The 12397-nt window shown below is 39.6% G+C and overlaps 1 long non-coding RNA gene across 1 annotated transcript in view; it reads left to right on the top strand.

The window, feature by feature from the left end:
- Positions 1-11777, top strand: part of LOC148889626 (uncharacterized) — a 79156-nt gene extending 67379 nt beyond the window's left edge. Inside the window, exons 5-6 of the long non-coding RNA XR_016116906.1 lie at positions 6708-6799; positions 11146-11777. This is a non-coding gene — a long non-coding RNA (uncharacterized LOC148889626). The remainder of the gene's footprint in view (positions 1-6707; positions 6800-11145) is intronic.
- The last annotated feature ends 620 nt before the right edge of the window (positions 11778-12397 follow it).

Raw genomic sequence — 12397 nt, 5'->3', positions numbered from 1 at the left:
ACATACATACATACATACATACATACATACATACATACATACATACATACATACATACATACACACACACCTACCTACCTACCTACATACATACATACATACATACATACACACCTACCTACCTACCTACATACATACATACACACCTCCCTACCTACCTACATACATACATACATACATACACACACACACACCTACCTACCTACCCACCCACACACACACACACACGCACGCACACGCACACACACACACACACACACATACATACATACATACATACATACATACATACATACATACATACATACATACATACATACATACAAAAGATAAAGAAATGTTTCAATTTGTTAAAATAACAGCAGAAAAAAGGCACTCTGGGATACATAAAGTAAGATATCAGTAAGGCACAGTAAGGTACTCCTTCAAAAAAGATCAGACAAGCATATGCTGTCCTCAGGTCAAACATCAGATGCAGACACAGGAAGGGCACATGCACTTCACTAATCACACCAGCAATTAGGAGAAGACTCAAAACAGATCTGCTTATAAAATGGCTTTAATATTGTTGTCATCGGCCAACTTTCCCTGGCTTGTTAATCGGCCTATAAAACAGGCAGCGGTCCAGTAAATAATGAATTCCTCATCAGAAACACTGGGGTCCCAACACCAAATATGCAAATCGGATTGCTCTCTGCAGCCTGTAGTGGAGCAAACATTTGCAAATGAAAATTGTTTGGATGCCCCAGTGGAATGAATGGCCAGCCAGAAAGATGAGAGAAATGAAAATAAATAGTTGTATGTTTTTATTATCTACTGGAAAGAAGCATTGGCGGTTTACGTATGATGAACATTTGGTTATGTGTCTAAATTGAATTATAATGTATTTTTATCCATGCTTTGCAAAACAACGGTCGTAAATCAAAATGGTTCTAAGTCGAAATACATTCAAAATGTTGAACAGAGACTCGCCAGGGGCGTGGCCATTGGGAATTATATGAAAATATTTTAACCGATTTTTTTTAACTCATTCACTGCCAGATGATGTGCAAATGTGTCTACTCCAGTGCCAGGGTTTTTTTTTTTTTGTCATTTTCACTTAAATTGCAGGACCCATAGAATACAGGTAACATCCGAGTTCCGTTATGACCAAACGGTCGTAAGTCAAAATGGTCGTATGTCGAAATACATTCAAAATGTTGACTAGAGACTCGTAGGATAAATGACTGGCAAACTCCCCCCTCTGGTGCCATCACGCGATCGATTGCTGTGCGAGAGTGAGATGCTGGCTGGCTGGCCAAAATTGTCGTACGCATTGCCGGCCTGCTAGCGCGTTGCGGTGCCAGATGTAGAATTAAAATGTAAAAATAGGGTGTGGAGGTCGTGGTCGTAAATACGGGTGGTCGTAAGTAGAGCCGGTCGTAAGTCGGATGTTAACTCTATTGAGTTTTAGGACTATATAAACATTCAATGCACCGTAATAAACATGAGACTCTCTTCTTTCATCAGAAAAGAAGAGTTTATTCCTAAGTTATATGGGTCTGGAGTTATCTGCATTGAAAGTGGGGGTGGCTGTACAAAAGGTAAATGCTGCCCCCTCGTGGGAGGGAAAAATCATTGCCAGTGGTCTGACCGATGCTTGAAACGCACCCCCTCGCAGAAAAAAAAAAACTAAACCTGAACAAATTTGGGAATGGCGCTCCACATCATGCTTTTCAATTCCCGAATAAATTCCGGAATGGCAGTGAATGAGTTAAATATTTATTCGTTCCAATTTCATTCAACCTGTACTTGGAATGTATCCATCCATCCATCAATGGATGGATTTCCTGATCATTTCCTGAAAAAATTCTTTGATCGATTGCAAACTTGTATGCTTTCCTCTTCAGAACTATTTGAATCATATTCATAACTGGATGTGTAACAAGAAAGCATATTCTCCGAATCTGAAGCCATTGTTTTGATTTTTCAGCAATGCAAGACGTCTTGGCGTGACGTCATGAATTGGGGGCGGGACTTTCTGAAAATGCCCAATTCGCAGCTCAATTTTTTTTGCAGATTTTGGACACTTTAAGTCATTTTTATTGGTGTTTTAGAAAACGTTTTTATATAAAACGTTTTCAGTTAAGAAAAAAAAGTGACGTCGGTTGTCCTTTAAATGTGTTAATTCATCATCTTTTACATGTAAGGCTTTCTACTATCTTTGTGACTGCTTTATTTCCTGTATATGATAGCCGTCCGTCCATGTTAAGCGCTTTGTTACAGCTTCAGCTGTTGTTAAAGCACTATATAAATCAATTTGTATTCTCTTGTAAGCTGTTCTTTTGCAGCGAACAATTAAAAGGCTTAAAGATTGACAACTAAGCTTGCAGTTAGATATTGTCTCCTTCCCTCATTTGGAGCCACACAGAACACTACTCTAATGATAGCAGAAAATTAACTTTCTGTCTTGCACCGAGGCTCATGAATAATTAACCGGTTTATTGAACAGGGACCAAGAACATCCTGGTTATTCTCTCTGTGGAGGTTAAAAGAATTCAGGCTGTGAGATGCAAGCGTCAAGCGATGTTCGCCTTTAAGTCGGCTCATTCAAAATGGCTATGCGTTTAGTACAGTGTGACTTAATTTCCAAAATATGTTTTACTTGTAGGGTAAGTGGAAATAAATTACGAGAAAAAAAATAACTAAATAATATACAGTGATACCTTGGTTTACGAACTTAATTGGTTCCCAGACAGAGTGTGAAAGGCGAAAAGTGTGTATCCCAAAAATTAATTTATCATAGGAAACCATGAAAATGAGAATAATCCGTTCCAAGGTCCCCATAAAACAAAATTTTATACTTACTAATTTTCTAAGCCTTCAAACTACACAAAATATACCTTATTTTATGTATAATAAATGTGCTATGGTATTATAATTAAAGAAATAAACTGTACAGTATAATAAAGTCGTTTTATTTACCTTTGTGATGGTCGTTGATGGCTTGATGGAATGGAGTGGCCGGTTTCATCAGCATGAAAAACTTGATGAGGAACGTAGCCTTCTCCTTTAACCATTTTGAGGAATGATCCCTTGTAGGTGCTTTCTCTGTGATAATTTTATCTAGTTCCTCATCAATTGTGTTCTGTTAAGCTGGGTTGATAGCTTTTTGTATCAAGTGTACAGATGGCTTGTGCGGGTTATTTCTGGAGCCTGATTGATGGGATATTTTAACCTTGCAGTCTACACTCTGCCTTTGAACTATCAAAGGCACTATCAACTACTATCAAAGTTGAAACGAGTCCAAATTTCACAGTATTCTATCCATTTTGTCACTCTCTCTCTGTTGTCTGCCTGTCTCCTTAATGTTTAAACTACCTCCCCTCACTGCTGCGTTCTTGACCAATCGTGTGGCTTCAACCGAAGACTGGGGGCGGGGAATAGAGGACAAAACAGTCGGCCACCATTTTCTTGTTAGCAGAACGGGCTCGTTCGCGAACGACGCGTCACTCATTGTGGCAGCTCCATGTGTATCCAGAAAAATGGTTTCTATGCTAAGGTTAAATTTTCATAAATTTAACATTCATAAACCGAAAAGTTCGTAAGCCAAAGGGTTCGTAAACCGTGGTATCACTGTATTTATATCCGAAACAAGTGATACACAAAATGGATACGTTTATTCCGGGAAAATCTTCTCGAGGACATCTTCATTCACAACATGAGTTTTGATGTCACAATATACTGTCAAGTCGGAGGTTACAACATGTCTGAGGTCAGCACTCCTCTTAGCAAGACACACCGTCTGCTCATTTTCCTGCTAGAGTCAAACGGCACCAATGCTGCACAGTGACCGCAAAGATCAGCCTGAACCAGACCAGTGATTGTTCATTCGAGTGTTCTTCTACATAAATCATGCATGGGCCAACCTGAAACAGAAGCCCAGAATGGAAGCGTGTCTGTGCTCACGCCAGCTCAGAATCAATTATTGGTAGAAGACAAGTCACGTCGTGATCCAACGTTAGACAGTCCTGAAACCTTCTGTGTGTGTGTGTATATATACAGTAAAGTCTCGTTATATCGATATTCAAGGGAGTCCGAAAAAATATCGATATAACCGGGACTATCGATATATCCGACCCTGTTTGCATGTAATTTTCTCCGTGCGTGCATAGAAATAGTATCGATATAACCGGGACTATCGATATATCCGATATCGATATAACGAGACTTTACTGTATGTACGGTTAAAATATTTTCATATAATTCCCGATGGCCACACCCCTGGCGAGTCTCTATTCAACATTTTGAATGTATTTCGACTTACGACCATTTTGATTTACGACCGTTTGATTTACGACCGTTGTTTTGAAAAGCATGGATAAAAATACATTATAATGGGTCTGGAGTTTCTCACTTCAGTATCCTGCTACCAATTATAACAGCTGTTAAATTTGGCTTCTGGGTGTCCTCCACGCTTGTTTTGTGTTTGTCACCACACATTCCAAGGATAAACGTCTGCAACAGTTGAAATGGTCCAATTTCCTTAATCCTGTTTACAAATACGAATGGATGATGAAATTTGTAATGTCCCATTCTTATCTTAGAGCCACAGGAGGAAGGGAGGCTGGAATGTTTGAGATTAGAAATCGGGAGCATGCAGGCATCCGGTAGTGCTGAGATATTTTCAATCTGACAATCCATCTTCATTTTTTTCAGCAATCTGATAATCTGGGGTTCCCGATCTTTATTACTTTATGATTGGATAACTAATTTCAAACCATATTAAATAATTTTACATTCTAAGAAGCACTGGATTTATCACGATGAACAAAACATAACAGCGACAATATTATACAGTGAAAACGATGATGTTAATGATTCTGTGTACCTCATAAAATGCAAGATGTTTTTTTTAGCCATGTGAGGCAAGGGAGGAAAAAACTATTTCTCGAGCTCTTTGCTCTAATGAGGTCACAAAATAAAATTGGGTGCTTGCCTTATTTTAGTATTCTCTTTCCCACATTTCCCATGACCGATAGCTTTAAATTTTGGGGAACGGGACAAGTTTAAGGTTTGTTAATGCTTATGGAAATGAAAATTAAAGTTAGATATTGGGATTCGCACCCAATGGCTTCTGATGGATACTGTCATGGTTACAAAAATAAACACATAAATAAATAAACAGACATCCGCACAAATTTGCAATTTCCTTGGTACGTTTATGCTGAGATTCCACATCAATGTAAGATTGTCATGATTTTTCTCATAGAAAATAGTTACTTGATTTCACTGACCCAAAATTGATGTACCATATTTTCCGGTGGATAAGGCGCACCTTCAATGAATGAAAAACGTTTTCCAAATACAATATATAAATAATAATAATAATAATAATAATAATAATAATAAATTTAATTCACAGGTGCCTTTCTGAACACCCAAGGACACCTTACAATAAAAACAAATAAAACAATAAAACCATGAATAAAACAATAAATAATAAAATAGCAGATTAAACTAGACCGGTCGGTTTTGAGGTGAGATTTGAAAGTAGAAAGGGAGTCAATATTACGGGTGTTGGGTAGAACTAAGTTCCAGAGTTTGGGAGCAGAGCGACTGAAAGCTCTGCACCCCATCGTGGTGAGACGGGCAGAGGGCATACAGAGGTGGAGGGAGGATGAGGATCTGAGGGTCCGAGAGGGAACGGAGTTTTGAAGTAGGTCAGACAGATACGGGGGGGGGGGGGGGGGGGGGGGGGCAAGGTTATGGATGGCTTTACATATACATAAATATATGTATACAAATACATAAAAGTTTCCAAATATAAGGCACAGCACATTATAAAGCACTACATTAGAGTCTGGGGTTATGTACTACTTCTTCTACAGGGGAGAAATGGAGTCGTAGCTGCTTACAGTAGTTGCGAGACCTGTTGTGGCTCAATATTACATTCACATATATATGCGTATAAGGTGCAGGGTTATCTTTTGAATAAAATGAAGGCTTTTGGGTGAACCTTATACACCGGAAAATACGTAGTTTGTACTTTCACATACACGCTAAACAAATAACTGTCATGATCTGGTTGGCAACCGGCGGGGGGCGCTGTCGGCCCCGCCTGCACCTGCACAGGTACTGGTCGTCCCGATCAGATTGGCGACCCGCGGGTAGCGACGTCAGCCCTGCCTGCAGCCTCGCAGGTGCTGGTCGTTTAATCATTGACACTTAAAAGGACACCCGGCACGACCATCCGGGGCCGGTTCATTGTTTGTTTGCTGCTTGTTTGCTGCATGCATTGTGTATGTGTTTGTTTAACCTTGGCGGACTTTTACTTTTGGTCTTCTTTTGCTACTTTGTATTTTTTCCATTCAGATGATTTTGATGTTTTACATTTTGTTCCAGCTGACCTTTATTTTAATACAATTTGTCAAACAACCTCCTGCTCCCTCCTGCCTGCTTTTTGGGATCCGCACCCGCCATCACCACCTCGCAAAACGTGACAATAACGGCCTGTGTTCAGTTGTAATTCGGTCCAAAGGAGTGAACGGTTGAGAATGGTTCGCGTTTTAAATCCCTTTTCACTCTTTCACGGGTGTCAGAATGGCATTCATTAACATCATACCAAAGATTGCTTGGTCTAATCAAACACTTGCCCATGACCCACCAGTCACTATTTTTCATTATTCTTCTAATAAGTGCTATATTTTTTGTTGTGTATTTTCCAGATTATAAAGCGCAACTTCAATGTATAAGGCACAGGGTCATCTTTTGAAGAAAATTAAGGCTTTTGGGTGCGGCTTATACACTGGGAAATACGGTATGTACAATGTGTATTTCTCTGAAAGCCTTTTTTGAGGTGTGGGGGAGAGGGGAGGCTTCTTCCCATGGTTACCAGATGCTTTGCTGCGAATCAATTCATCAAGGCTTGCAACTCTGCACACATAGAGCATTGAAAGAAAAATACCACATCTGACCTTGAAACAGTATATAACAATAAAACTACAGCTGTTCCGGGTCTTTTGATATGCCTCTGTTAATTGAACTGTAATTAAAATTCATCAGAACAGACGGGAAGAGAGGTTTGTCGACGCGAATAGCAAATGTGCAAAAGGGACCACACCTTCATGTGTGAACTCGCGGCAGCTAATTTTCAAGCTCCCTCACACACACCTGACTCTTTAGAGGACACCTTACACAGTTGGCTTGGCTGTCACAATGGTCGCGCAGGTGTGCGCTTCTTACAATATAAGTGAAAACCCTTAGGGCCCATGTGCCACCAGCTACTAAATTAAACCTCTCCTCCCCTTCACCCTGCACACTTAAGATCCTTTTCATGACCAGGTTCTATCCTCAAACATCACACAAGCTTGGAAATAGAAAGGGAGCATCGGAACTCTTGCTCCCCAAAGCACAGTGCAATTGCCCTGTCCGTTATTGTCCAGTCATTCACTAGTAGGTAGGTCGAAAGAGTTGTCAGTACTCCACATCTTCGATTTTCTAATTTGACAGTGAGAAGCTGCATATCAATCTCTGCTCTGCCGTCATGGGGGCAATGAACTTTTGCATGACAGGAACTTTCTTCAAATTTTAAATGAAATGTTTTTTGGCTTTTTCGGGGAAATAGTGAATGATACGGCGCCTTCTGCTGAATTTCTTAAAGGGAATTTGCACAAAAAAAAATGTTGTGTGAGTGACTATAGACGCTCCCCAACTTACGAACGAGATACATTCCGAACGGTCGTTCGTAAGGTGTTTGTTTGTAAGTTGATTCAGTGCTATATTTTGGATGGAATGTATGTTTGTGGCTTATGTTAGTAGGTTTAAGGTTTATATAAGTACAGTGAGACCTCAACTTACGAACTTAATTGGTTCCCAGACAGTGTGTAAGGCGAAAAGTGTGTATCTCAAAAAAAATTTTCCCATAGGAAACCATTAAAATGGGAATAATCCGTTCCCGGTTTCCATAAAATATACTTTTCAACTAAATAAGCATTAAAACTACACACACCATACCTTATTCTATGTATAATAAATGTGCTATTGTATTGTAATGAAATAAATACACTGAATTGTATCATAAAGTCACTTTATTTACATTTGTGATGGTCATTTATGGCTTGATGGAATGGCGTTGGAGGTCGAAGGTCAAAGGGAATTGCTGTTTGGAAAGTTTATGTGTTTATTTATTTATAATAATAATCCTTTTAACTTCTAAGCGCCTTTCAAACTCTCAAGGTCACTTTACAGTCACAGGATAAGGTTAGCTATTTATTGAGTTATTTATATATCCATTTATTTATTCATTTATCTATACATTTATTTATTCATTTATCTATTCATTCATTCATTCATTCATTCATTTTGTTGGTTAGTTTGTTGGTTATTTGGTTAGTTGGTTAGTTGGTTGGTTAGTTGGTTAGTCGGTTGGTTCGTTTGTTAGTTGGTCAGTTAGTTAGTTGTTTAGTTAGTTGGTTAGTTAGTTAGTTAGTTAGTTAGTTAGTTAGTTAGTTAGTTAGTTAGTTAGTTAGTTAGTTAGTTAGTTAGTTAGTTAGTTAGTTAGTTCGTTCGTTAGTTCGTTCGTTAGTCCATGTAGCAATTATTTATTTAGTTATTTATTTATCCAATTATCTATTATTTATTTATTTGGTTAGTTATTTATCCATGTACCTATTATGTATTTATTTAGTTCATTAGTTATTTGTTTACTTATTTTGGTGAGAGTTAGCTAAAAAGAGGCGCAATTATCTTAGCATATCAGTAACTGCAACTAGACTTTACCATGACATCTACACCAGCAGCCGTGCCAGCAGGACTTCATTAATCATATACTGCACATGACAAAGAGTAATTAGGCCCTAAGACTGACACACACACACACTTGGACCTCTAAAGACTAAGTTACAATGATGGGTCATTCCACACATGCTATAGTTCAGTGTGGTTCGAGAAGTTGGACAGGGAGTCAGTCCATCATGATGGGATGAAATCCTTCATCTGTCCTCATTCATCAGGCCCACCGGACATATTAATTAATCATAAAGCTTCAGAATTTCAACATGGGACATGCACATTTGTTCACACAGACCAAACTCCATTGATATTAAGCTAGCGCTGTCGAGACGACTATCACAGCAGACCTGTTTCTGTAAATTCATCCAACCCTATTGATGCTGGTTCCAAGTGCCTGGGGCACTACAAATTGTTGAGATGTCAGTCATGGCTTGCCGAAGCAAAAACTTCTCGTCTTGCCTCAGTCACAGACAGTCATTAATGCCTCACTGCGCCCGCGTAACAGAGCAACTGATACTGTGACTCATATGACATTCTCTTTTAAGTTCAAGAACTGGTATAGAGACCTAACGTTGCATAAATCTTACTCTGGATATGCGCTAATAGCTTGATGTCTGAATAAAATCTCAGGGCCGAATTCACTAAATGATTGTGTGATTTTTGTTTGGCACTAACTGATACAAACATAAGCATTTAATTGGTGAAATGCTTCACTAAGTGCGCTGCCAAAAAGATTGTGTTCCATTGTTATTTGTGTGTATGTAAATAATACAGAAAAATGGTCTACCTCAAATGAGCAATGCAAATGATCCTAACACTAAGACCATATGTAATAGCTAGAGACAGTTTGCACGTGGCAAATAATGTCCTTAGAAAACAATGTATTATTTCCACAGAGCTACAGTGATACCTCGGTTTACGAACCCCTTGGCTTACGAACTTTTCGGTTTACGAAGGTTAAATTTATGAAAATTTTACCTTGTCATACGAACTATTTTTCGGGTTACACACGGAGCTGCCACAAGGAGTGATGTCATTCGCGAACGAGTCCGTTCTCCTAAAAGAAAATGGCATCCGGCTTGTTTTGGTCCTCTATTCCCCACCCCCAGTCTTTGGTTAAAGCCACGTGATTGGTCAAGAACGCAGCAGTGAGGGGAGGTGGTTTAAACATTAAAGAGACAGGCAGACTACAGTGAGAGAGTTTCGACTTTGATAGTTCAAAGGCAGAGTGTAGACTGCAAGGTTAAAATTCCCATCAATTAGGCTCCACAAATAACCCACACAAGCCATCTGTACACTTGATGCAAAAAGCTATCAACATAGCTAAACAGAACACAATTGATGAGGAACAAGGTAAAATTATAAAGAAAGAAGGCTACGTTCCTCATCAATTGTTTAATGCTGATGAAACCGGCCACTCCATTCCATCAAGCGATCCACGAAGGTAAATAAAACGACTTTATTATATAGTACAGTATACATATATACACATATATACATATATACAGTATTTCTTTAATTATAATACCATAGCACATTTATCATACATGAAATAAAGTATTTTGTGTAGTTTTAAGGCTTAGAAATTAGAAAGTAGAAAATTATGTTTTATGGGGACCTGGAAACGGATTATTCTCGTTTTAATGGTTTCCTATGGGAAATTAATTTTTGGGATACACACTTTTCACCTTACACACTGTCTGGGAACCAATTAAGTTCGTAAGCCAAGGTATCACTGTATTTCAATTCAGCTAGTGTTGAGTACATGCCACAAGGCATATCTAAAAAAGAAGGAATTTCGATCTCACAACACCAAAACAATTGATTTGCATGCCTCCCAGATTCACAAACAGACTAAAAAAATAGATGCAACTTTGATGTTTAGGTGAATATGTCGAGCTTGTGAGATTTATCTGCCTTGCTGAGTTGATGATCCGACCTCGGAAAGACAGCTGATTAAAATTCAGTCTCGGAGGTACACATTTTGACATCAGTGTGAGATTTTCCTCTCACACATCTCACAAGCTCCTCCAACGACAATGCATTTGTTTTTTTTTTGATTCAGCGTCTTCCCGATACCCTTATTTCCTGAGGCAGCAAGTGGTAACATTTCTGCTGAACTGTCAAAATGCCAGATTTTGGATTTTGTCAGTGGTGGAAAAAAAGAAATCGTCACTGTAATACAAATTTAGCTCGGTTAAATACGGATGTCTGTTCATTCAACGGTGAGAATGTTTGGCAGACCGTAACCTTCGTTTTGCCTATTGTCATCTTATTTTGTTTTACAAAGTTGGAGGGTTGTGACAAAAAAACTAATCATGAAAACAACAACAACAGTAATCTAATTCTGTTCCTTTCGGCTTGTCCTTTCAGGGGTCGCCACAGCCACCTTCAGGGGGTTGATTCGCATGTTTGTTTTGACCAAGCTTTTACGTCGGATGCCCTTCCTGACACAACACTCTGTATAAATCCGGGCTTGGGACCGACACAATAAGACACTGGCTTGTGTCCCCTTGTGGCTTCAAAAGAAGCATATCCATGAACTAAATAAAGATGACAAAATAGTGATCAGTACAGCAACATTCAAACAAAGTAAAACTACTCGCCATTTGATGACAATGCTCTGATCTTACCGTGAAGTGGCATCTCTTTCAAAGGTCTCAATTCAACGATGTGAAAGAAACGACACTTAAACAGTCTGAAAAAGTCGGTATACAGTACAGCTTCTATCCCAACTGAGAGCTGAACATTTGGGACTCTTGGCTAGATAGCGAAGGCTAGCACAGACTAGTAAAGGCTAACAGAGGCTAGTGAAGGTTCGCAAAGTCTAGCACAGACTAGCAAAGGCTTGCGAAGGTTAGCAAACTTCACCAGCAAAGGCTAGCGAAAGCTAGCGAAGGCTGGCAAACTTCGCCAGTGAAGGCTAGCAGAGGCTAACAAAGGCTAGCGAAGGCTAGCAAAGTCTAGCGAAGGTTAGCAAAGGCTAGCAAACTTCACCAGCGAAGGCTAGCGAAAGCTAGAAAAAGCTAACAAATGCTAGCAAAGGCTAGCACAGACTAGCAAAGGTGAGCAAAGGCTAGCGAAAGCTAGCGAACTTCGCCAACGGAGGCTAGCAAACTTCACTAGCGAAGGCTAGCAAAATTCGCTAGCGAAGGATGCCAAAGGCTAGCGAAGCAACAGTAATACTAATTATTATTATTTGTAGTAGTAGTAGTAGTAGTAGTAGTAGTAGTCGTCGTCGTCGTAGTAGTAGTAGTAGCGGTAGTTTAAGGTCATGTTGAAGAATGTCTGGCAGTGAATGAGTTAAACAATGTTTAAATATAAGCATATGTCTTCTCCTGTCCACTTTAGTCCACGGATGGCTGCACAGTCAGCAGGCCTGACTTGGTCCCTGCATTTTAATAACCACCATCTGAGTTGGCCGGTTGTCCATAAAACTGTCATGAATCTGCTACCCAGTGATCCCGAGACGCTGACCTCTACGTCCAGGGAGACGCTGACGGGACCTTGCAGTGACAGGATGGCGCCGATGTCGATCTGCACACTGATACGCTACACCCGTTATCTTTTGACGCTTGAAAACTGCCTTTTCGCCTGCCTTTGTTGTTGTGTGCTCGAGTCCCAT

This window comes from Hippocampus bargibanti, linkage group LG13 (assembly GCF_051943395.1).
Source record: "Hippocampus bargibanti isolate YZ-2025 linkage group LG13, ASM5194339v1, whole genome shotgun sequence".
NCBI classification, from domain to species: domain Eukaryota; kingdom Metazoa; phylum Chordata; class Actinopteri; order Syngnathiformes; family Syngnathidae; genus Hippocampus; species Hippocampus bargibanti.
This window is presented reverse-complemented; position numbering and strand designations above follow the sequence as displayed.